Source organism: Geotrypetes seraphini, chromosome 9 (assembly GCF_902459505.1).
Source record: "Geotrypetes seraphini chromosome 9, aGeoSer1.1, whole genome shotgun sequence".
In the NCBI taxonomy this organism is placed as follows: Eukaryota; Metazoa; Chordata; class Amphibia; order Gymnophiona; family Dermophiidae; genus Geotrypetes; species Geotrypetes seraphini.
The window spans coordinates 66,144,268-66,170,734 of record NC_047092.1 but is presented as its reverse complement, the minus strand read 5'-3'; the positions used below and the strand labels follow the sequence as shown (position 1 = coordinate 66,170,734).

Here is a 26,467-nt window from a genome sequence, read left to right as displayed (position 1 = left end):
TGTTAATAAACATACGTTTAAAAAAAAAAGAGAACAGCGTTGGATTTTTTGGTTACAAACCTGTGCTCCGAGTGGTTTGAACAGCACTATGGATTGGAAACCTTGGTTTTGTTGATGTTTTTGAAAATTTTGTTGCATTTTTTGTTTTTTTTGACTGAACTCCCAATGTATGAGTGGAATTGATAGTAATATGATGTCACCACGTGTGCGTGATGACGAGTGGATTTGCATATTAGCCTAGAACGCTGAGGGGCCATTTTGTGACAGGAGTGGAAGCGGGTGAATGGACGCTGTGGGTTAAGTAGCATTTTTTTTCCTTTTCTGTTTTGTGAAAATATTTTGGACTTAATTTGTTCTTTTTTTACAGCAAAATCCCTGACGAAGCATTATAGCGAAACAGGGAGCCCTGTTGGATGATTATGGAAGTGTTGCATTGGATATGCTTGAATTAGCCTTCAGCTGACTTCCCACGGAGCATTTTTTGTTCCTGCTTTCTAACCCCACGACTACGTCCAAACAGCTATTTATTCAGATAAGTGACTTTTCAGATATTTAAAAATTGAAACAGAATTTATCAAAAGAAATGTGTGACTCTGAATATTAATAGAGTTTAAAGGAGTTTTTTTGACCAAGGATGTGTCTGCCAGTTTCAAATTCTGTCTGAGACTGGCTTGTCTATTTGGGAAGCTTCTTTCATAGCCCCTGTTAGACACTGAGGTCTTTTTCTCCTTTTTTCATAAATCCTGAGACGTAGCCCTGGCTGTTGAGGGGTGTTTTTTGTGAATTTGTGATTTATTGGACATCCCTTCTTGTGGACTTGGATTTTTTGTGACCCTTTATGTTTATGTCATGTTCTCAGTATTAAGATGCCTAGAATATACAAGGAGAATAGAATATTAATGGATACATGGAAAACATTGTGCTTTGTTAGTAATTCAAGTTTCAAGTTTTCAAGTTTATTGGCATTTGATGAATCGCTTATCACAATATCTAAGCGATGTACATAGTAAAAGCCACCAGACGGTGGTTTAACATACAATTTAGACAGGTTAGACATAAAACAAACAGTTTACTAATAATATTATTAAAATTGACAAAAAAGGTCAAAGTAACTTAAATAAAGTTAAAATTGTTAAAATCTAGACAGACATGAATTAGTAGGGAGGAGGGGGAAAAGTTACAATGTCGTTATTTGTTGAAATTTTACATAAAAGGGAAAAAACAATAGGGAGGGAAGAGATTTAATAAAATTTTGTCAAATTATTATATGATGTAGGTGATTTTAGTATGTCATTTTATGTATCAAATGCATCTTGAAATAGAAAAGTTTTTAACAATTTCTTAAATGAAATAAGGTCTTTTTCGCGTCTAATAAAATTTGGTAGGGAATTCCATAACGTAGGGGCCATAACGGAGAATATGTCATTTCTTCTTGTGCCGATAATTTTCAAAGAAGGGATTGATAATAAATTCGAGGAGGAAGATCGTAAAGAACGTGTAGAATTATATGGAATTATCATTTTAGATATAAATTGAGGTTCATTGAAGAGTATTGTTTTATAAACCAAAAATATAATTTTAAAAGTAATTCAGTGAGAAACGGGAAGCCACCTATCCCAATTCATAAATCAACAAATCATACGATTTGGCTAATCTTTAAGATTCAAATTGGCGGATTTAAAGTCGTTTGGAAGCATTGGATTATTGCAGGTATACGGATTTTAGGTGATGTTATTTCAAATGGTAAACTGCTTGATTTTTCGCAGTTGCAACATAAATATGGCCTTAACAAATCACAAAGTTTTAGATGGTTGCAACTGAAGCAGGCTATACAGGAAGGGTTCCCTGAATGGAAAAATCTTAATAATCAATATAGTTTGGAATTCTTGTGCTTTCAGGCGGACTTCCTGGGACACCAGGCCACATAGTGGTATAAATTAATATCTGGATATATGAATAAAAAACCAAAGACAGATCTTAGAGACATTTAGAGCATTGAGATTAAGCATCAAATTAATGCATCTTAATGCGTTTCAGTGGCCACGAATTTGGTCTTGGAGAATGAGATGTACAGTGTCCACATCTATGAGACAAACTCGGTTCTTTTTGTTGCATAGAGCATTTTGGACTCCAGTTCGATTATAAAAGTTAGATAGCTCTAAGTCTAATAGATGCTGGCACTGTAATCTTGAAGCAGGGACTCTAGATCATTTATTATTTTATTGTCCCTTTATTATGACCTTTTGGAAATCAATTTGGCCTCAAATTAATTGTTTTTTGGAGAATCATGTGGCATTATCCTATGATACGATTCTATTCGGTATGTCAATGAGAACAAAGAGCCAAATTTATCAAAGAATAATAAACTTTTAATGATTATGACAGGAGTCGCCATGCAACAGATCACAAGTAATTGGAAAAATTGGAATAGACTTACCAAATTCTGGTGGAATTCGATATGTCACATCTACAAAATGGAGAGAACAATAGCGGTACAAAAAGGGAATTTTAATAAATTTGAAGAGATACGGGGGCCATTAACAAAATATTGCAATGAGTAGATACCATTGTACATTATAAATATAATTTAAGGTAGAGGGGATGGGAGGGGGGAATTTGAATTTATTAAATGATTGGGTCATTAGGAAAGATTATTTATGTGATATATTTGATTGAATGTAAGATTGGAAGGGTGGGAGGGATGGGATAAAAAAATTTTATCTATTAGTATCATAAATGATAGAATTTCAAATGATGTATTCATTGACAAATGTTTAATATATATGTATTTGTAAATAAAGATTTATAAAAAAAAAAAAAAAGATGCCTCAGCATCCATCAAAGACCCTTGTTGGGGCTGCCATAAGCCACATTTCAGCGCTACTTGGTAAAAGGGCCCCTAAGTTTCCTGAAGTCTTGGACCCTCACTTTTGAATGAGCTATCTCCACCTTTGTCCTAATACTGAAACACATATAACATACAGAAGAGCACCTCTGCATCAGATCAAAACAGCAGTAGGCAGCAGCAGAATGGACAGAAAAGCCAAAGACCAAAAGGTGTTCAAAGTAAATCAGCTTTATTACATCTTTAATATGATGGGATAACATCTTTAATATATAGGGAAAAAGAACCCGTTGTTCAGCTACAAATTAGGGGGGGTATTGTTGGGAGACAGCAGACTCGAGAGAGACTTGGGTGTGCTGGTGGATGCATCACTGAAGCCATCTGCACAGTGCGCAGCAGCCTCAAAAAAAGCCAACAGGATGCTGGGCATCATAAAGAAGGGCATAACAACCAGAACACGGGAAGTCATCATGCCATTGTATCGAGCGATGGTGCGTCCGCATCTGGAATACTGCGTTCAGTATTGGTCGCCGCACCTCAAGAAGGACATGGCGGTACTTGAGAGAGTCCAAAGGAGAGCAACAAAAATGGTAAAAGGGCTGGAACACTGCTCATACGCCGAGAGGCTGGACAGGCTGGGGCTCTTCTCTCTGGAGAAAAGGAGACTCAGGGGAGATATGATAGAGACCTTCAAGATCATGAGGGGCATAAAGAGGGTGGATAGGGACAGATTCTTCAGACTGAAGGGGACAGCAAATACGAGGGGGCATTCTGAGAAACTGAAGGGAGATAGGTTCAAAACAAATGCAAGGAAGTTCTTTTTCACCCAAAGGGTCGTGGACACTTGGAATGCGCTACCGGAGGAAGTGATCAGGCAGAGTACGGTACAGGGATTCAAGCAGGGATTGGATGGATTCCTGAGGGATAGAGGGATCGTGGGGTACTGAGTAAACCAACCTGGTCGTGCATGTGCAAGACCGGAGGGCTAGGACTTCGATAGGAGGGCAGAACTTAAATGGGAAACCAAGGTGGCAGGGGAGCCCCTTCTGATGATTCAGACAGGCCTTGACCTGTTTTTGGCCACCGCGGGAGCGGACTGCTGGGCAGGATGGACCTGTGGTCTGACCCGGCAGAGGCACTGCTTATGTTCTTATGACTCAATACGAGTTGTGTTTCGACCAGAAGGTCTGCTTCAGGAGTCTAAATACATATAGAATGTACAAAAATTAACAAAAATGATAACTATTTCCAAAAATTATAAATAATTACAAAAGCTACAATCAAAATATATGTATGTATATATTACTTTTGCTTTTAGGGCTTCTTTTACAACACCATGGTAGTAATGCTGCCATGGTAAGTGCACCAAAATCCATAAGAATTTAATGGAATTTGGTGCATTTACCATGACAGTATCACTACTGTAGCTTTGTAAAAGGAGCCCTTAGTTTTTTATGGTTCATAACTCTCTTGTGATGCCCATTGGATTACATATTTATTTGTTTCTATACAACTGTTATATTTTGAAATTTATATCTGCATCTTTAACACTTAAAGTATGATTGACTTTATATATCTTTATATTTCTTTGTTTTTAGACATTTTGTTTAAGTTTTTCGTATACAGTAACCCCTGCGAATTTGCAGTTCACGAATTGCGGATTCAGTAATTCGTGGTATTTTCTGACCGCCACTTCATTGTACTAAAGTCATGGTTACACTAATCAGGAGCTGCTGTGACACACTATCTGGCGTGTCAAATCAGCTCCTGATTGGTGTAGCCTGACTTTAGTACCCGGAAGAGGTGGTTGTAAAATACCGCAAATGATTTTCAGCACCCGCCAGTGCCCCAGCTACCCTCTCCTGCCTTCGATCAGCCCCTTAAATTGCATTTGCGGTTTTTTGAAATTTGCAGGTGTTCCTCGAATGTAACCCCCATGAATTGGGGGGGGGGGGAGTACAGTATACTGTACATAAATATATATTGATTTTAGTTTTTAATTATGTATTATCATTTTTAGAAATAGTGACCACCATTTTTGTTTTAGTTTTGTGCATTCTTTATCATTACCAAGCTATTTAAACCCTGAAGCAGGCCTTCTGACTGACACATAACTCATGTTGAGTCATTGTGTTATAGATGTAGTAAAGCTGTTTTACCTTGAACATCTTTTGGTCTTCAGCTTTTCTATCCATTCCGCTGTTGCTTGCTGTTATCTAATACTGAAACACACCATCCACTGATTGCTAGCTGCCTGATCACCTGCTAAAACATCAAAAACATTTTCCCCATTCATAAGTATGAGGGCCAGTATTGCTCCCTACTGTGTGTGTTCCATTAGTAGTTACAGGAACAGTTCTTTCCATAGAGAATCCAGGGTCTTTCTACTTCTAAAGTACTCTGCAGCACATCCAGCAAATTTGGATCACCTATCCATAGCTCTTCACCTTTCATAGAAATATTGTAAATGTCTTCAATTAAATATCTAGTCTGCCTGCATGGGAGGTCTGCATATCACACCAAAGTAAATATATGTTCCATTCCCTCTTTCCAGATTAACCTATAGTGCCTCCTCCTTACCTTGCAAGTTGTACAATTCTGTTGCTTTAACATTATTTTTTTTACATATAATGCTTTTCTTCCTTCCTTTTGTCCTACTCTGTCCTCCCTGAATAGATTTTAGACTGGTATAGCTATATCCCAGTCATGGTTCTCCATGTGCTACATCTTGCTAATCATTAAATTTTATTTAATTTACTCCGTTTTCTATACCATTCTTCCAGGGAAGCTCAGAAAGGTTTACATGAATGTATACAGGTACTCAAGCATTAAATCCAAATTAGCCTCTTTTCCATTATAGTCTCTAGATACAAAAGTTATTTCCCATACTGTGCACATCAGTATACAGAGCTTTTTAGATATTTCATGTTCCCCATACATATGGAATTATTTAATATATTTTTATGATCTTACTTACCTGAAGCTTTGGTCACTCATTTTTGGCAATTCTTTAGTTTAAAGCCTTCCTCAGTAGGTTAGTTAGTCTATTTCAGGAGAAACTTCTTACTTCGCTGATTGTCCAGCACCTCTTGTTGTAAACCGCCTTGAACTATCATGACTTTGGCGGTATATAAAAATATTATTATTATTATTATTTTTTGATAGGTAGATAGCAGCCTTTAGAAAATCATCCCAGGAAGTTGAAATGCTCGTGATGACACTGTCCATGCAGTATGCATTCATCTCCATGATGCAAGCTTCTTTGCTTTGACCTTCACCTTCAACAGGAAGTATTGAGGAGAATACCACCTGTTCACATATCTGCTTCACCCTCTCTCTCAGAACAACAAAGTCACTTTTGATGTGAGGGATAACTAGCAGTATAATTTGGACCAAGATGGATGAGCAGCAAATGCGACTTGGAAGTCTCAGATCTAAAATGTTGAGAATGGCCAATTTTTCATGTCTTGGGTTCCTAAGCAATATGAAGAAGTTACATGTTTGAACTTCAATACCTTTTATATTTTTTTCACATAAAGGATGGGTTTGGACAATTGTATTACAAATTGTTTGCTCTAACAAAATTCACCAGAATCAAAAGATGACGTTTTTAGAGTCACTTTTTCCCCAGAGATTGGCCACAAATAGTTAGTAGGTTTAATGAGTTTAACATCTCGGATCTCATCATTGGGCTGACAGCATGCCTTCTGGAATATTATGTTTGGTCAGCAGATGTATGTTTCTGTATCCCTTAGAAGGGAGTCACCAACCACCACTACCTTTTGTTTTCTAGAGGTCACTGGTCCTAAAAAGTTGGGGTGACGGTGGGGTTAGCTCAAGTTATTCCTGGTTCTGTGATGCATTTTGTTGTGTACCACCTTCCCTCTGGAACTCGCTGCCTTTGGATATTCAGACTGAAGTATTGTTGAAGAAATTATAAGGGCCTGTTTTACAAAGCCATGCGGCAACAGCCCCGAAGCCCTTTAAATCCCTATGGGCTTCGGGGCCGTTACCGCACAGCTTTGTAAAACAGGCCCTAAGTTATGCTTAAAACCTGGCTCTTTCATGGATATTGGGATCAATGGCCTTCCTTGATTTTGGCACTATATAAAAGGAAGAGAAATAATCCAGCAATTAAAATGATTGTTCCTTGCAGTTATCATTGTGAATTGGATTATATTGTTGTGCTATTTTTGCTTCCTTCTTGGCCCTTATATTCAACTGTGACTTTTATTTGTACACCACCATGATGGTTTCTCAAATGGCAGTATTTCAGATTTTTCCAAATAAATATTTTTATCTGTTCAAGGGAAGGTGGAGTTGGGGTGTCAATTCTGCAAGCTCTGGTAATCTATGCCACTTTATTTTCATTTTAATTGCTAGTAAAGACATTTCATCACTGACCGTTTTCAAACCTAACAGTTAAAATGTTGGTTTTAAAATTAAAGATCCATAAGCGAATTATGATAAAGTACATTATGGGCTTTGCAATAAATCCCATTCATGCTGCTGCTGATGGGTGTCCTTATTGTGTATTATTGTGTGCTAAACTTGTTTTAATATTACATCTTATTATTTCAGCATATTTTTCTTTTACCAAGGGTATGATCCTTGTTTTAAATCTGTTTTTATAGCTAAAGTCTAGAATGTCCATAGGACTGAAGTTGAATATAATGTAATGTAATTTATTTCTTATATACCGCTAAACTCCGTTGAAGGTAAGCAGATTTCTGTGGGATTTATCTTTTCAAACAGGTAAATTCTAGGACCTTAAGTGCTTTTATGTACTTTTTGTGAGAAAGTATATTTTCTCAAGTCCTTTAGGGGGGGATTGATCAACAGGCGCTAACCACATTACTGCATGCTAAATTATAGACACTCTGGGAGAGAAGGTGAAGAAGTCAGGTGCACAGGTGGTATTCTTGTTGATCCTCTCTGTCAAGGGTAAATATTCCTGGACCATGGGATGATTTTCTAAGGGCTGCTGTGCATCTATCAAAGAAGGGAAGAAGTGTCTGCAGTAGCAGACTAGCTAACCTATTGAAGGTGGCTTTAAAATAGAATCATTGGGACAGAGTGATCAAAGCCCCCAGGTGAGTATAAGCCCTCAGGTATGTGAATCACTAAATACCTCTACACCAGTAGTCTCAAACTCAAACCCTTTGCAGGGCCACATTTTGAATTGGTAGGTACTTGGAGGGCCTCAGAAAAAATAGTTAATGTCTTATTAAAGAAATGACAATTTTGCATGAGGTAAAACTCTTTATAGTTTATAAATCTTTCCTTTTGGATAAGTCTTAATAATAATATTGTAATTTATAATTAAAGAGACATATGATCAAGAAACTGTTTTATTTTACTTTTGTGATTATGATAAATATACTGAGGACCTCAAAATAGTACCTGGTGGGCCGCAAGTTTGAGACCCTGCTCTACACAAAAGGGAAAAAAGGGCAATGCTCGAAGTATGGAAAACAAGGTTCTGGATCAAGAGGCTGTGATAGAAGAGGCTAAGTTGGATTTGGTGGCAATCACAGAGACATGGTTCATGGAGAACCATGACTGGGATATAGTTATACCAAGCTATAATCCATTCAAGAAAGACATGGTAGGAAGAAAAGGAGGGGAATGGCATTATATGTTAAAGATCATATTAAAGTACAAAAACTCGGATATGGTGAATATCAATAATAATCACAAAAAACACTTTCACCAAAAGGATGTAATGAAGGTATATTAAACAAAAGACACAAGCAAAGACCAGTCTTAATGGAGGAAAAAGCCTCAGACAGGGGCCCACCCACCTCCACAATGGTGGAATAACGGTGTTCAGGCGATCACTTCACTGGCATAAAACCTCCTACTATAAAGGTCATAGCAATGTGTCAAATGTATCAAAAAATTGCTTTCAAGATTGAGTGATGCAGAGAAAAGTAATAATAACTTAACTTTCTCCTTAAGGATCGGAACACCAACGGTGGCCAGCGTTTCACTGTTAAGCTGCCTCAGGGTGTCAACAAATCCGATCACACTATGAATATAAACATAAAACACTCAAATCAGAATAAATTTAGAAAGAAACCGGTGTATATAGTGAATACAAAATATCTTAAAACCGGTTACATACCTCTCTTATCGGACGCCGCCGCGTCTCAAAAGATCCTAAGATGGCGGCATGGTTAGCGAACAAGATTAAATCATGCCGGTGTAATGACGTATGATTGCGTCAGCACCGGAAATGACAAGCCGGCTTTTTACAAGCCAGTAAAAGATTGTTTCATGCTTGTCAAGTTTTTGAAAAGATACAAAAAAGGCAATAAAAAACTTTTTTGATATATCAGAAGAATGCTTTAGTATTGTTACAAAAGGTTTCTCTTATTTAAGAGATTCCTCTCATTTTTTGTCTAAATTATCTGAGATTACTGATGCCACGAATATTTCCTTTTTTGTTACGCTTGATGTTAAATCACTGTACACGATCATCCCTCAGGATGAAGTTATTGACATCATTAAGGAATTTCTTCAAGATAACATGCAACACAATAGGATTTCTATTGATTTGGTGATAGCCCTATTATCTTTTGCTATGCGGAAGAATTATTTTAAATTCCTGAATAGATTTTTTCAGCAAATTTCAGGAGTTGCCATGGGGGCCACTATGGCCCCCTCGGTGGCCAACTTATTTATGCAAAAATTTGAAAATCTTTGGATTAAGAACAATCCTTATTCTACTTCAATTCTTCTGTGGCTACGATTTATTGATGACATTTTTGTCATCTGGAAGGGCACTAAGGATGAACTAGACACTTTTCATACATGGTTAAACTCAAGACATCCTACTGTTGAATTTAGTTTGACATGTCATCCACATCAAATATCCTTTTTGGATGTTCAGATCACCAGAATTGACAATATCATTAGCACGACAGTGTTTAGGAAGGCCACGGATAGAAATACATTTCTTGATTTTTCAAGTAATCACCCTGGTCCTTTAAAACAGAGTTTACCCACTTCTCAATTTTTCCGCTATCGCCGTCTGTGCTCTGACATACATGATTATAAATCAAAAAGTAAACAACTGTATGGAAGACTGAAAAGCAGGGGCTATCCTACACAAACATTGAAAAAGGCTTACAAAAGAGCTAAATATCTAAATAGGGACTTATTGTTTGCTCCGAGGAACAAGAGTAATGATGACAATTTAGTAACATGTATTTTACAATATTCACCAGGCATTAATGATGTCACCAAAATACTCAGGCGCCACTGGGAAATCATGGCACTCCAATCTACTTTTGCTGATACTCATTTTCGCATTGCTTTCACAAGACAAAAAAATTTCAAAGAACTTTTAAGCCCGTCAGACCTAACCAGAAATATCTCTCCTCAGGAATCTCCCACTGGTCATCACAAATGTGACAAATGCTCTATTTGTCAGGTCACCTTGGAACTTAACGAAGTCTTAATACATCCATGCACTGGGCAAACTTTCAAACTAAGACATTTGACTACCTGTACGTCTTCCTTTGTTGTGTACATGTTTGTATGCCCTTGCCCTAAACTCTATATAGGACAAACCACACGTTTATTTAAAACTCGTGTCATTGAACATAAAAGTTGTCTTCGTAACAACAGATTACAAGCTCCGATGGTGACACACTGCCTAGAACATAGTCACATGTTTTCTGAATTGCGCTGTTGCGCCATTGACCACATTGCGGACAATTTGACCTCTAGACCTCAACGTCTCTTACGAGCTGAGCAATTCTGGATTCATACGCTCAACAGTGAAGAACCTGCTGGATTGAATGTTAGATCTGATTGGAATGTGGCTTTATAGTTTCATATGTTTTGTATTACTACATACACAGGCAGAAGTAATAGAAGTAAGAAAAGACCTTTAAAACATATGTACATAAGTAATTGAATATAACAGATAATAATAAAAAATAAAAAATATATATAAAAAAATCACAAAAAGAAATATAATAAAATAATAAAATGATAGAAAATTAGAAAATGATTAAAACTTTAGAAGTAGTAGACGATTCAGATAGCATAACTAAAGCATTCTTCTGATATATCAAAAAAGTTTTTTATTGCCTTTTTTGTATCTTTTCAAAAACTTGACAAGCATGAAACAATCTTTTACTGGCTTGTAAAAAGCCGGCTTGTCATTTCCGGTGCTGACGCAATCATACGTCATTACACCGGCATGATTTAATCTTGTTCGCTAACCATGCCGCCATCTTAGGATCTTTTGAGACGCGGCGGCGTCCGATAAGAGAGGTATGTAACCGGTTTTAAGATATTTTGTATTCACTATATACACCGGTTTCTTTCTAAATTTATTCTGATTTGAGTGTTTTATGTTTATATTCATAGTGTGATCGGATTTGTTGACACCCTGAGGCAGCTTAACAGTGAAACGCTGGCCACCGTTGGTGTTCCGATCCTTAAGGAGAAAGTTAAGTTATTATTACTTTTCTCTGCATCACTCAATCTTGAAAGCAATTTTTTGATACATTTGACACATTGCTATGACCTTTATAGTAGGAGGTTTTATGCCAGTGAAGTGATCGCCTGAACACCGTTATTCCACCATTGTGGAGGTGGGTGGGCCCCTGTCTGAGGCTTTTTCCTCCATTAAGACTGGTCTTTGCTTGTGTCTTTTGTTTAATATACCTTCATTACATCCTTTTGGTGAAAGTGTTTTTTGTGAAGATCATATTAAAACCACACAACTGCAGGATCTGCAGGGTAAGGAAGAGGCACTGTGGGTCAGTCTGGAAAGAGGGAATGGAAAATGTATTTACTTTGGTACAATATATAAGCCTGTTTCACAGACAGAAGTGGACAGAGAATCAATAGTAGACCATCAGAATATAGCTGTAAAAGGGGAAGTATTATTAACAGGTGATTTTAACATGCCAGATGTTGATTGGGGTATCCCTATTGTGGAGTCTTCTAGAAGTAGGGAGATCTTGGATTCTCTACAAGGAGAACTGTTCCAGCAGTTGGCAATGAAACCCATGCAGATGGGGCCATACTGGATTTAGTACATACAAAGAGGGAAAGTGTTTCTGATGTTATAATGGGTAATCATCTGGCATCCAGTGATCATCACATGGTGTGGTTTAATATTAAGACAGGTATAAAGAGAGCTCATTCAAAAGTAAAGGTGTAATACTTTAAAAAAAAACTTTGTTCAGATAGGGGATTATATCAAGGAATTGTCTGGATGGGAACATCTGAAAGAAGTAGGAAAGCAGTGGGCAAAACTGAAAGGAACTATTGTAAGAGCAATAAACTATTTTATAAGGAAAGTAAGAGGAAAAGAAGGCCACTTTGATTTTCAAAAGTAGTAGCTGAAAAGGTAAGGAGAAAAAGGTTAGCTTTCATAAATTACAAAAGACCACAGAAAGAGGAACACAGGTTAAAATATCTGGAAAAGTTAAGAGAGGCTGGTCGAGTAGTCAGGAAAGCAAAGATGCAAATGGAAGAAAAATAGCTGACATGGTAAAATGGGGGGACAAGACATTTTTTAAGTATATTAGTAATAGAAAGAAGTGCAAAAGTGGCATTGTGAGATTCCAAGGGGAAGGGGAGAAATATGTAGAAGCTGAATTGCTTAACAAATATTTCTGTTTTGTGCTCACAGCTGAAGCGCTGGGAGCAGGACAACAGAAGACAAATGGTGGGATGGAACTTTGTTACACCCTGATTGATTTTCAGAAGATTATGTTTGTGAGGAGCTAGTTAAACTAAAGGTGGACAAAGCAATGGAGCTGGATGATATACATCTGAGGGTACTGAAGGAACTTAGGGAAGTTCTGGCAGCTCCATTGGCTGAAATTTTCAATGCTTCTCTAGAATCAGGAGTAGTACCAGAGGACTGGAGAAGGGCGGATGTGGTCCCTCTCCACAAAATTGGAAGTAAGGAAGAAGTAGGGAACTATAGGCTGGTAAGTCTGACTTCTGTGGTAAGTAAATTAATTGAAACACTTTTAAAACAGGAAATAGTAATGTTTCTGGAATCCTGTGAATTACAGGATCCGAGACAACAAGGATTCACTAGAGGCAGGTCTTGTCAGACAAATCTGATCAATTCCTTTGACTGGGTGACCAGAGAATTGGATAGACGGAGTGCACTAGATGTAGTGTATTTAGATTTTAGCAAAGCCTTTGACAGAGTTTTACACAGGCGTCTAATAAATAAACTGAGTGCCCTCGGTATGGGTCCAAAGTAATGGACTGGTCAGTAACTGGTTGATTGGAAGGCAACAGAGGGTAGTGGTCAGTGGAGATCGCTCTAAGGAAAGGGATGTTACCAGTGGTATGCCTCAAGCTTCGATTCTTGGGTCCGTTCTTTTTTAACATTTTTGTAAGCGATATTGCTAAAAGGCTGTCAGATAAGATTGGCCTCTTTGAGGATATTACCAAAATCTTCAACCCTGAAGGTGTAAATAACATGAGAAAGAACCTAGTGAAGCTTGAAGAATAGTCTGAAATTTGGCAGCTAAGATGTAACGCTAAGAAATTCAAGGTCATGCATTTGGGCAAAACCCAAGAGAACAGTACAGTTTAGGAGGTGAAGAACATTTGTGCATGAAAGAGGAGCAGGACTTGGGTGTTATAGTATGTGATGATCTAAAGGTGGCCAAACAGGTTGAAAAGGCAACTGCAAAAGCTAGAAGGATGCTAGGTCCAGTAGGAAAAAGGAAGTATTGATGCCCCTGTATAAGACTGGTGAACAGTGACGTAGTGAGTGTAGGAGGCACCCAATGTGGTGGTGCTCCCCACACCCTTCTCTCCATCTCCCGCTCCTTCTGTGCCACCCATGCCACACTTGTGCCCCCTTCCTCTATACCTCTTCATATCTTTGTCAGCATAGCTATTGATAGCAAACAGCATTTTCAGTTGGCATAATTAATGTCAGCAAAGGCCTATGGAAAATTATCTGACTCTGGATGCAGAATTCTGTGCTCCTGCACAGAATTCACATACATTAATCATTCAGCCAGACTGGATTGTTTATCAAGAAGATAGGCTGCTTGAATGGGACAAAGAAGCCAGAGACTAATCCCATCTACCATGCCTGCAAGTATCACACCCTCCTTATCAATTAAATTAACCATTGTTTCAAACAGTTTACAAATTCTAAACAGAAAGATACTGGGACATACAATAGTTTCTATACACAGAATAAGATTCCAAGCTATAAAAGCCTCCTTTCTGCAACACATCTGCAGCTCTCTCTTTCTCTGTCTATCCTTCTCTTTATCTATGGAACACGAAGCTTGGACCATCACCCCATCCCCCTTTTCTCTCTCTCTGCCTTTCCCTGGAACTTCAGGCTTCTATGTCTCTCTTTTCCTCTGAACTCTGTAAGGCAGGGAAACTGCTTTGCTCTCTACTTAATTGTAATGCTTCATTGTAATGCTTCAGAATATTGCTTTTCTGTAAGACTATTTCTATAATATATTCTTTATGCAATCACCTCTGGCTGTGCCTCTTTGATTCTACTTCCTGGTGAATCTTCAGTGAGGGAACTGAACCTGGGACCTGGCGTGTGTAAGGGCGCCTCTAATATAACCCCACCAACCATACATTGTGGGGGCCACTAACAATCCTTACAATCTTCACAAGTGGTAGCAGCTTCTCCAGCCTGCTGCTTGCATTGGCGTTAGCTTTCATTCTGATATCACTTCCTGGTCCCATGACCAGGAAATTATTTCAGAGGGGAGCCAGGTCAGTGCGAGCAGCAGGCAAGAGAAGCTGCTTGTGCTGGTGAAGATTTAAAGAGGTATGGTGGAAGGACGGCGCCTTGGGTGGTCTGCTTCCCCTGCCCCCTCCCCCCCTTACTACACCACTGCTGGTGCGACCTAATTTAGAATATTGTGTACAATTCTGGAAACCGCACCTTCAAATGATATAAACAGGATAGAGTCCACTATGGACATCTTTAGTGTTTAGCGCATGCTAATGCAGTAGCACTGTTGATGAATCCCTTCCCCTCCATGTGATATGCATTTATATAGGGTCATCAATGTTTCCTGTGCTGTGCAAGATAAATTATGGATAACAGCTTCCCTAGAGCACTGACAATCACAATTAGGTGGCTGGCCTAGAATGCACAGTGAGTGGAAAACTTGGGATTAAACTCTGCAGATCTCCAAAATAAATTCTAATCATGCTAGTGTGCTGCAGGATACTTTGTATCCTTTTATTTTTATGCAGCCTTTATTTATTCAACAACTTCACATATGAGCTGTATCTCTAAAATAATTTGTGCCTCTGGATATTTGGTTGCATTCATTGAGCATACACAGCATTACCACTGGATCACATTTCACCTGTTGGCCCTCAATGTTGGAATCATGATGTTAGAGGTGGTTCTCTGGACTGAAAGGACAAACACATAGAAGCTCCTGCAAATCAGAGGCTATAAAACTGCAGGGGTGAACATGCAGCTTGCATAGACCATGGGAGGGGCTCAGACTAGAACTGCCATCTCATCCCAGACCACTGGATCAAGCAATCTGATCCAGTCTTGGTCTTGCCCCATTGTATGCATGGATTTTAAGTTTTGATTATCTAAAGGAAGTCAATGGGACAATCAGAGCTACAATTTCATGCATGAAATGGGGCAAAACCAGGACTAGATCAGTCTTTTCAGTCAACTTGGGATAGCTTAGCAACTGGATGGGACTCTGAGAGGTAAGCTGGGCGATAGACAGGGCCAGGGTCTGTAAAGGGTGCCGGCAAAGATCAGCGTTAATTATGATTCTGTAAAGGGTACATGGCCTTTACAGAAAAGAGTTTAGTGCTGATTTCTGTGCCCAACTCTGGGTACCAGATTTATGCCCGCTGAAAGGTGGTGTAATACCCAGCACCCTATGTGCAGAGACATTAGTCCATAACAATGCACTGATTTTCTTGGAATGCACCTGACCCATCCATGGACTCTTTTTGGGATGCACACCAAGGGACTCATAATTGAAACAGAAATATGTCTAAAAGACTGATCGTCCAAGTGCTGATAATCAAAACGGCTTTTTAGACGTATTCAGGGACATTTTAGGTTTATGAATGCTGCTGTGCACCCAGAGCTGAAAGGGGCATTTTTGGAGAAGTGGTGAGGGCGGGATTTGGGTGGGACATGGGCTGACTTGGACTTGGTCATACTGCAGGGATAAACAAAATTTATCCCTGCAGTATGACTGCAGTATGAGGCTGCCTGGATGGTACTTACAGTATATGTTGTGACTTAGGCAATCTAAAACCAGGTCAAACTGTCCAGAAGGTATCCAAAGTGACCAGATAACCACTGAAGACATAAAGTACAGACCCCCACACACTCCCCCAGTGATCACTGACCCCCTCATACTGCCATAAAAATTGGAATAAAAACATACATACCTTTCTCCGGAACATCAGCACCTGCTATAGGAAAGCCTAGTAGAACTGCAAAGAGGTCTAAGTAGCCTGGGGGGTGGGCTAGTGAACCATAGAGAGGACACAGGCCCATAAGCCACTCTAACCACTACATTCATGGTGGAAAATGTGAGTCCTCCAAAAAAACCCACAACCCTACTGTACTGCCATATAGGTGCCACCTGCAGCCATAAGCGCTATTGGAGTTGTAGACAGGTAGATAGAGTAGTTTTGGGGGGAGCTCAACATTAATTATATGAGAATTCTGGTGAGATGTTTATGTGGTACCGTTTTTGTGAAGTTTACAGCAGTCCCCCACTGCTCTGTTGCCATGTCTGGGTGACCAGTCCATCACATTGCGTATCAACATTTCAGGAAATACTTAAAAACCTATTTGTTTACTAAATTCCTAGATAACTGATCTTATCCATCTTAAATGTCTCCTTACTTTTGTGAACTGCATGGATCTTTACTGTTGTGCGGTATAGAAGAAGGCTTTTATATTATGTTATGTGTGGGGCTTGGACGAATATTTGGACGAGAATGTGGTATAAACATAGACATAGTGGCAATCAGGACAATCAAATGCCTGGATGTACAGATGGATGATTTTTTTTAAAGTATACTTCAGATGTATTTTTCGAGAATGGACATTTGTGCCCTGCTGACTTTGGGCGACTAGTGCCCTACGTCCAAATCGGACTTAGACGTATGTTTTGATTATGCCCCTCTATGGGATTTGAGTACCCAAAGTTATGGACTAAATTAGAATACAGACAAATCTACATACAAATTATCACCAATTAACTTCAGTGATTGATTGTTAAACACTTTACACAAAATTTTTCAATCTGTGCTGAAATCTGGGCACCATATATATAATCAGAGTGATAATACAATGCGTATGCGGTATATAAATTTTTAAATAAATAAAAATATGCCTTTCTGGTTTGGGAAGAAGTGTTGAAGTCAGCCTTGGAGGATACGAGGCATACTGGGGTGAAGCTGGGAGAGGAGAGAATCATTTTGGATGAGTAAGGAAGACAGGAGTTATGGGAAAGGAAGAAAGAAGGAGATGGATGAGGGAGGGATAGCCACATGAAGGCAGGGCCAGTTTACATAAGACTAGACAATCGTGTAGGGCAGGGCTGCCCAAGTCCGGTCCTCAAGATCTACTGACAGGCCAGGTTTTCTGGATATCCACAATGAATATGCATAAGAGAGATTTGCCTGCACTGCCTTCTTGGTATGCAAATCTCTCTCATGCATGTTCATTGTGGATATCCAGAAAACCTGGCCTGCCAGTAGAGCTTGAGGACTAGACTTGGGCAGCCCTGGTTTAGGATAGGGGTAGGCAATTCCAGTCCTCAAGAGCTGGAGCCAGCTCAAGTTTTCAGGATATCCACAATAAATATGCATGAAATAGATTTGCATCTCAAGGAGGCAGTGCATGCAAATCCATCTCATACATATTCATTGTGGATAGCCTGAAAACCTGACCTGGCTCTGGCTTTCAAGGACCGGAATTGCCTACCCCTGGGCAACAGCTTCTTTGGGGGAGGGAGGGTGGTGTCATAAAAGCAGCTACATTCAAAGCAAAACAATAACTTGACAACTACACAAACTCAGAGAAACGATATGAGGTAATTTTATTAGAAAGGACGGCGAGCAGATTCCTGATAGCCCGTTTACCCAAATTATTCTGGGAGGGATAGTGCTGGGGAGGGGCGCATAGGAACGTAAAGATTAATTGGGGAGGATGGGCTTTCAAGGCTAAAGATTTGCCGCCCTACCACATCCTTGCGTTGGAACTGGATGGAGGTAAGGAACTGTTAGAGAAGAGGAATGGAATGACCAGTCACAAGTCCTGCTAGTTTAAAATAATAGCTCTTTTTAAATCCTAATTATCTCTGCAATCTGCATACACGGTCAATGAAATAATTTTTAATAACACACATTTTTCTCTTTGCTTTCTCTATGTATGTAAATTAGGTGGTCTGCGTTTGGAGAAAAAAAACAAAAAATTCACTGCACCTGACAGTAATCGGTTAACATCTGCAGGCTCGGTTATGCTTAGAGGCTGAAAAATAATTCTGCTCAGTTCCTTAGGTAACTGTCAGCTGGGGATTCCCTAGAGGGGACTATTCTATTCAGGAACACAGAAGGGGAAAACACACAGCCGTTGATCACATGACATTCAGCTGAGGATTCCGGTGGCCATCTTGCTCTTAGAGGTGACAGGCTTAGTGGGTGTATGCAAGTGAGTGAGAGAAGCTGACGATCTGGATGCTGGCAGCGGATAACTTTTTTTTTTTTTTTCTCCTCTGATCGAGTTTATGGTAAAAGGGATAAAAGTGTTTAAGCAACCATTAGGGAAATTCAGTGTTTTCCTGGGATTAAGAGCTTTTAAATGTTGCAATTATGGTATTATATATATAGGTAAGTTTAATTTTCATTACATTACTTGCAGTAAAATATATAATTACCTTTCTAGGCCTCTGAATCTGATTGCTCGTTATTTTAATGCTTGGATTTAAAAAAAATATATTATAGAATGCATTTCTTTTGATTAACTTACTATATTATCTTTGATAAATAGACATGATTCCCCGTAATATGCTAGGTCATTCTTTTCAGGCTAAACTAAATAAAGCATTAAATTATGCATAAATCTTTACTGGTGTTAAACCATTTTCTATTGTGTATGACAGAATGATTTGATTAAAACATGCTAAAGGAAAATGTATATAGAATCAAATACAGTATTTCAAATTGTCCTTAAAATGGAAGAAAACTTCCACAAGTAGGTGATTATAAAATATTAATATTTTCTTTCCGTTCCTTGGTTTGGACGTGTCCTATTTTTCGTTTTGTTGCAGTTTGCACTAAAACTATGGGGTGATCCCGACTCTCGCTTCATTAAAAAAAACCAAACCAAAACTGAACACATTAGTGTGAGGAAGCAGTGTGCAGATTTTTAAAACTATATTAATGTATATACTGTATGATTTTCCCCCCCTTATCATATAAATCTCTTTCTACAGCGTTATAGTTCATTATTTCAGAGCTATGCATCAGAGCCTACCACTAGGTCTTTTATATAGGTAGAGAGAAAATCTGCCTAGAATCTCCCGAGCACAAATTTGATATGTACAAATTGGGATGGCAAGACAATTTCTAAATTATTTTTGTTTTGCTTTTCGCTTCTTATGTCTTCAGTGACAATAATGGGTCTCAAATATATAAGATTGTGAACAACTATTTTAAATTTCTATAGTTTTAGAAGCCTCACAAAAGTAGGATCCTGAAAATTAGATTCAATAAGGAGGACACAATTGATCTATCCAAAATTATTCTTCTCCTTCCTCCATAGGGAAGTATATAACTGCTGTCTTTGTTTGAAAGATTTATAGGCTACAGAAGTGCAGTTGGTACTTTTAATTTCCTAACTTTTTTTTTGAACAAATATTTTCTTATTCAATGTGCCATAAAATGATGATGATAGCAGAAAGGCTCCAAAGTCTATAGCTTGTTCTTTCTGCATGTTGATTTAATAAGGACATATTATTAGAATGGTGTGTGTGTATATATATAATATAATATATTTTTATTTATTTAATTTCTAGATTTAGGGGCCCTTTTATTAAAATGGGGAAAAAGAGGCTTACTGCAAAAGACATTGAAGTACAGTAAAAACCTTGGATTGCAAATAACTTGGTATGCAAGTATTTTGCAAGACAAGCAAATCATGTTATTACATTTTAACTTGATATACAAGCAATGTCTTGCAATACTAGTACATATAGTATGCACACTTCACATCATCACAACTGAGCCGATGGTTCTCTCTCTGATGCTGCAGGAGTATAGTGACTGTTCTAAACGAGCGAGGTCTTGCAATTCAAGTACGTATAGTATTTTGTATTAAAGATTTTGGGTTGTGGAGTTTCCATTATTTCTTATGGGGAAATTCGCTTTGATATACGAGTGTTTTGGATTACAAGCATGGTGTTGGAACGAATTTTGCTCATAAACCAAGGTTTTACTGTATTTTGATGTGATTTGCCTTAGTGTGCACTAATCGGGCATTATTTTTTAAATGACTTTTTTCAGGAAGGAGTAGCATGGGAGGGAAATGAGAAGGGAAGTGTTATCCAGCTAGCACCTTTGCATTAGTGTGTTCTGGGCAAGTCACTTAATCCTCCATAGCCCCAGGTACGTTAGATAGATTGTGAGCCTACCGGGACAGATAGGGAAAATGCTTGAGTATCTGATTGTAGAACCGCTTAGATAACCTTGATAGGCAGTATATGAAAAACCTAATAAACTTGAAACTTAAACTTGAAACTTCTAACCTCATAATGCAGAATTATCACTAAGGTGTGCTAATGAATTAATGTGCATTAAGCACCATGTAGTCCATAGGTATACAGTGGTCTGCCCATCATTTAGTGCACCTTAAATCTGTTATCACACCTCAATGAAAGGACTCCTAAGGGCTTCTTTTCCAAAGCTGTGGTACCAAACCCCATAGGAACTGAATGGGTTTCAGCGCATTTGCCATAGGGGAATCGCTTCCACAGCTTTGTAAAAGGAGACCTAAATGAGGTAATGTGCACTATTGCAAACAATGCATGATTTGAAAAAAATAAAATTGAAAAATGCCTGACTAGTGCTACATTAAACATGGATTTGGTACATGGGAAAGTCCCACATTAAAATGTGGTAAGCCTATTTCCTAACATGGTTTAGTAAAAGGGCCCCTTAGGTACAAAATTATTTTTGCTGCAAAAAATGCCTTTTATTTTTTAGCTATTCTTTAAATAGGAAAAATTTATCTTCAAGTTTCCTTTTGTACCTTCATCAATATATGCATTATTATATTCTATGTAAGTGTATGATCAGATTATATAATAAAATTACTACCGTATTAATGTTATTGGGATGAGAAGGATAGGTGGAGAGGGGCAGGTTTGGTTTGAAAACAGTGAGGGTGTTTAGTAGGATTGTCATAATTCTTTATTCTGCTACCATACTGATTTGTCGCTGTTGGTATTTTTCATTGTTGTTATGTACTTTTTTGTATCTTATACTACCTTTCAATAAAAATATATAGAGTAAAAAAAAAAAAGTTTCCTTTCCATAAATTTCAGGCTGCTTCTGCTAATCCCACTCAGCTTTTTTGCTTTCCCTGAGATTGCAATTTCTTTAAACATTTTATAATCATTTTTCTACATTTTTTTGTTGTCATTGTACAATTAATGAGTTGTCTTGGGACATTTGTTACCAGTAGTGACTAAGAGGCCCTTTTGCAAAGCTGCAGCAAAAAGTGGCCTTAGCGCATTCTTACACAGGACTTTTCCCTCATGATAAGGCCATTTTTCACATGGGGTAAAATGATCAAAATTCCAAGTTTTCCATTAATGAGCCACATGCTAATTAGCACATGTGCCCATACTGCCACTTATTTTGTAAGCGGTAGGGATTCATGTAAACCTATGCTAATTGGATAGTGAGCAGCAATGCTGACATGCTAGCTGATTTACATAGACATGCCCCTGTGAAAAAATATTTTAACACATGGTTTGTGTATGCCATATTAAAAAATTACCACAGTCTTCTCAGCATGCCCTGTGGTATGCCATTTTAAGCTTGGTAAGTGTTTTTTGGATTGTAAAAATCTATGATGTTTTTGCAAGAGGAAGCTCCTGGGAAACCATTAAACAAATACTGTACTTGCATCAAGCTATTGAAGTCCTGTCATTCTAGATATTAGAATTGAATGTTTTATAGTGCTTGCTTCAAACTCAACATTTAGGGTTACCTTTACTAAAGTATGCTACCGCATCAGTGCATGCTTTACTAAAGTGTGCTACCGCATCAGTGCATACAATGGGACCTGGGTTGTGTTTATTGTATATAGTGCACTTCAGAAAATACAGCTCATAGGCTGGAATTTGTTACCCATATTTTAATTTTGATTTTGTAAATGAATGTTTTGGTGAGTTTTATGATAAAAAAAATTAGATACATAAATATTTTGGTCAATGAATTGAAAATTTATGACATCATTAGCCCAATATGATATCATGTACTTCAGAATAATGCTCAAAATGTTAGTTTTAGTTCACTAATAAACACTGGGAGGAGTGGAGGAAAAATATCCAATATAATTCAAACTCTCCAGCAAAGTATTTTACTTTTGGTTTTGGGCCCTAACTAGGCTAATTTGCATAGTAATGAGATGCAAAACATGCATTTGCATCTAATTTCTTAGTAACATGCAGGGACTTAAATATTGTTGCACTATTTTTGGCCCTGCAGTGTTAGGGCTGTATAAGTCATGGTAAGGGCCATTTACCACGACTTAAAGCCCTAACGCTGCTTGATGAATTCCCATCTTAGTGGCAATTTTTTTCTGGCACCACCAATGAAAGCCATAAATATAATTCCCCCTTTAGAGTTCATCTTATCCTAAAGTACTAGATGATACCTTTATTTCCAGAACTGAGCAGTGTTAGCTCCACACAGGTCCTACCATTTCAGATTGGCTCCTTACTGGATAGCAAGAATTTATTCCTTGAGAAAAGCTTCCTGGTTTCTTTTTCCCCTAACTGCCTCCTAAGGGTATCCCTTATTTTCCTTTGCCCCTGACAAGCAGTCTGAGCCCTAAATATTGGCGATCTAAAGGACTGATTGTGTTACTCTGTGAGATACATGAGATATCAAAGCATAAGTCAGAATTTCTTGCTGCTGTGTTTCTGACTTGTGTTTCCATTCCTATGCCTAAGAACTCTAAATTCATGGTTGACTGCTAACAAATTTCATTTGAACCTTAACAAGACTCAAATATTGTTGCTTTCATGCTCTATAGCAGTGTATCGTAAACTGTGTGCCACAGCACATTAGTGTGCCTCCTGAGATGTCAGGTGTGCCACGAGATGCAAGAGGCACATCCTGTAGGCAATCAACTGGTGCCAGCACCTCTCCTTCTCTCTGTACATCTTCCCTTCTTGCACCCCCCACTGGCGACTCAGGGCCCATCTGGAGGGCCTTCATGCATGCCAGACGCATACGCATGACATCATCACATCGAAGTCTCGAGCCATGGCCACTATGTTTAGTGTGTCGTGGCTTGAGAAAATTTGCAAGACACTGCTATATAGATTACAATGCTCCTACTTGTTTTGTATTCAATAGGATTTCATCTCGAGAGACCTGCATTATTTGGATGTAATTATGGATTCTTCCTTATCTATAAAGTCACTTCTAAAGATTATTGTTAAACTCAAGTTGCTGCATTGTGTACGTGATTTGAATCCTAATAATTTTTGGACTGTTGTTAAGTATTTTAGTTTTTCTTTATTTAGTTACTGCAATGGACTTTTTCTCAGTTTGCCTCAGAAATTGCTACTCAAGTTACTCAAAATGCCACTGCTCGGTTGATATGCAGTGTTTGTTATTTCACTCATATCGTCCCCTTTTTATCTCTACATTGATTACTTGTACAGTTCAGAATTAATTTTAAGACCTATGTAGAGCTTTAAATATCAAAAGTAAGGATCTTTACATTCTGCTGCAAAAGGACTGTTAGAAGTTACATCTTTTACTGTACATTTATTACCATGAATCTCTTTTCAGAATTGCTGGACCAGCCTTATAGAATGTTTTGCCTTTTGCAATTCGTAACACTGACAGAGGTCCTAGTAGGAAGAGACTTCTTTGAGCTCAGTAAGGGAGCAACTTTCCTTGACCATGGGCTCAAGCAGAGCCCAGGAAAGCTGAGTGAAGCCTCAAGTAATTGAGAGAGACTTCCAGGAAAGAAACAAAGCCTGGGAAAGACTGGTTAAGGGCAAAGTGGAAGCAGAATTCCATTAGTCACTGCAGAAGAAGCTGAGGAGAATTCAGTTGGTCGAGCCTGTAAAGAACCAGAACCACTGGAGAAGCCCAAGAGAGTATTCCTCTTCATCTGTGATCGCCGCTCAGCTGGGAGATTGCTGGTCCCACCCCCTAGGATGATGTTTCAGGGGTGCGGGATTTAAATTGACTGAAGTGGCGCTGGAGAAAAAAAATGCTGCCTGCTGTTGGAACATTCTCCCATTTGCTGTGCCATTTACCCTGATAATTGTATGTTCTGCTGCTGTTTGGGACTGTAGGAGAATATTTCTCTTCATCTATGATCACCGCTCAGCTGGGAGATTGCTGGCCCTGCCCCCAAGGGTGACGTTTCAGGGGCACAGGATTTAAATTTACTGAAGTGGCACTGGAGGCGCGTAGCTCCGGAGGGGTGAGCACGACAAAGAAGCGCAACGAAGGAGCAGGTCTGCTCCTTAGAGCACTTCTATGGGTGAACATTTGGGTGAATTTAGAAGGAATATTAGTGGGGCTAAAATAATTTGTCTCTGTAAGAAAATATTAGTTGTTATTGAGGAAGAAGGAGGGTGATTATGAGCAACCACAGACTATAGAAGTTGTGATAGGAAATGACAGATATGGGTGTTTGGCACCAATCAGAACATGCAAAAGGGATATGCCTGGTGTTACGAGTTGTTTAACACACATACAACTATTATTGGGTCAAGATTTAAATTTCAAGACTTGTAAATGTGGATATATAAATGCTAGGTCTATAAGAAATAAAGTTGAGTTAATTTACGATATATTGGATAGGGTTGATTATGAGATTTTATGTGTATTGGATGCCTGGTGTTTGAAGTCTAATGTGGTTTTAGTACGATAGTGCTGTGCGCCTGGGTTTGGTTGGTTTTGGGCCTGCCGAATGAGAAAAAGGATGGAGAGGTTGTGTTTTTAAAAAAAAATAAACTAAAATTGGGATTTACAGATGTAGGTTCAATGGTATGTGAGCTGGGAGAATGTTTGGTTTTAAAGACTGTAAGTATGGTGCTATGTATTGTGGATTGTCCTCCAGGAGTAGCAAAGGTGCATGGATATCCATTTTTAGATTTTCTTTTAGATTTATATTGACAAACTGTTTGGGAGGTTTTAATGTTCCATTGAATCCAGAGATGATGATGAATTATAGTTTTGAATGTCAACTTTTTTATGTGATGCAAGGACTGTCTTTATCGTAGGTGGTTGTAGGACATTTTTAAGATTTGGTATTTTTAGCTCGTTGGCTGATTAATGAGTTAGAAGGTGGAATAAGAGTTGACCAAATTGACGGGCTGGGTCAAGAAAAGGTTGAGTGGAAAGCAACGGAGGGTAGCGGTCAATGGAGATTGCTCTGAGGAAAGGGATGTATCAGTGGTGTGCCTCAAGGTTCAGTTTGTGGGACTATTCTTTTTAATATTTTTTGTAAATGATATTGCTGAAAGGCTGTCAGATAAGATTTGCCTTTCTGCAGATGATACCAAAACCTGCAATAGAGTAGACACCTTTGATGGTGTGAGTAACATGAAGAAAGACCTAGCGAAGCTTGAAGAATAGTCTGAAATATGGTAGCTAAATTTAATGCTAAGAAATGCAAGGTTGCATTTGGGCTCCAAAAATCTGAGGGAACGGTGCAGTTTAGGAGGTGAAGAACTTTTTGCATGAAAGAGGAGTGTGATAGTATGTGATGATGTGGCCAGACAGGTTTAAAAGGCAACAGCGAAAGCTAGAAGGTCCTTTGGGAGAGGTATGGCCAGTAGGAAAAAGTAAGTATTGATGCTCCTGTATAAGAATCTAGTGAGACCTAATTTAGAATATTGTGTGCAATTTTGGAGACCACACCTTCAAAAAGATATAGACAAGATGGAGTTGGTCCAGAGGAAGGCTACTAAAATGGTTGGTGGTCTTCGTCATAGGTTGTATGGGGACAAATTTAAAGATTTCAATATATATATATATGGTATACTTTGGAGGAAAGGCAGGAGAGGGGAGTTATGATAGACATTTAAATACCTATGTGCCATAAATGCACGTGAGGCAAGTCTCATTTGATAGAAAACTCCAGAATGAGAGGCATAGGATGAAGTTAAGAAGTGATAGGCTCAGGAGTAATCTAAAAAAATACTTTTTTACAGAGAGGGTGATGGTTTCATGGAATAGTCTCCTGGTAGAGTTGGTGAAGACAAAGACTGTGTCTGAATTCAAGAAAGCGTGGGACAGGCATGCGGGATCTCTTAAAGAGAGAGGAGATAGTGGATGCCACAGATGTGCAGACTGGATGGGCCATTTGACCTT

The 26,467-nt window shown here is 38.5% G+C and overlaps 1 long non-coding RNA gene across 2 annotated transcripts in view; it reads left to right on the top strand.

The window, feature by feature from the left end:
* Positions 1–17,848: 17,848 nt before the first annotated feature.
* Positions 17,849–26,467, top strand: part of LOC117366366 — a 46,335-nt gene continuing 37,716 nt past the window's right edge. The window contains exons 1-2 of one of the 2 annotated variants that reach the window (XR_004540571.1): positions 17,849–17,925; positions 18,275–18,391. This is a non-coding gene — a long non-coding RNA (uncharacterized LOC117366366). Of the gene's footprint in view, positions 17,926–18,034; positions 18,104–18,274; positions 18,392–26,467 lie in introns of those variants that run through there. The other variant, XR_004540572.1, reaches the window with a different exon arrangement.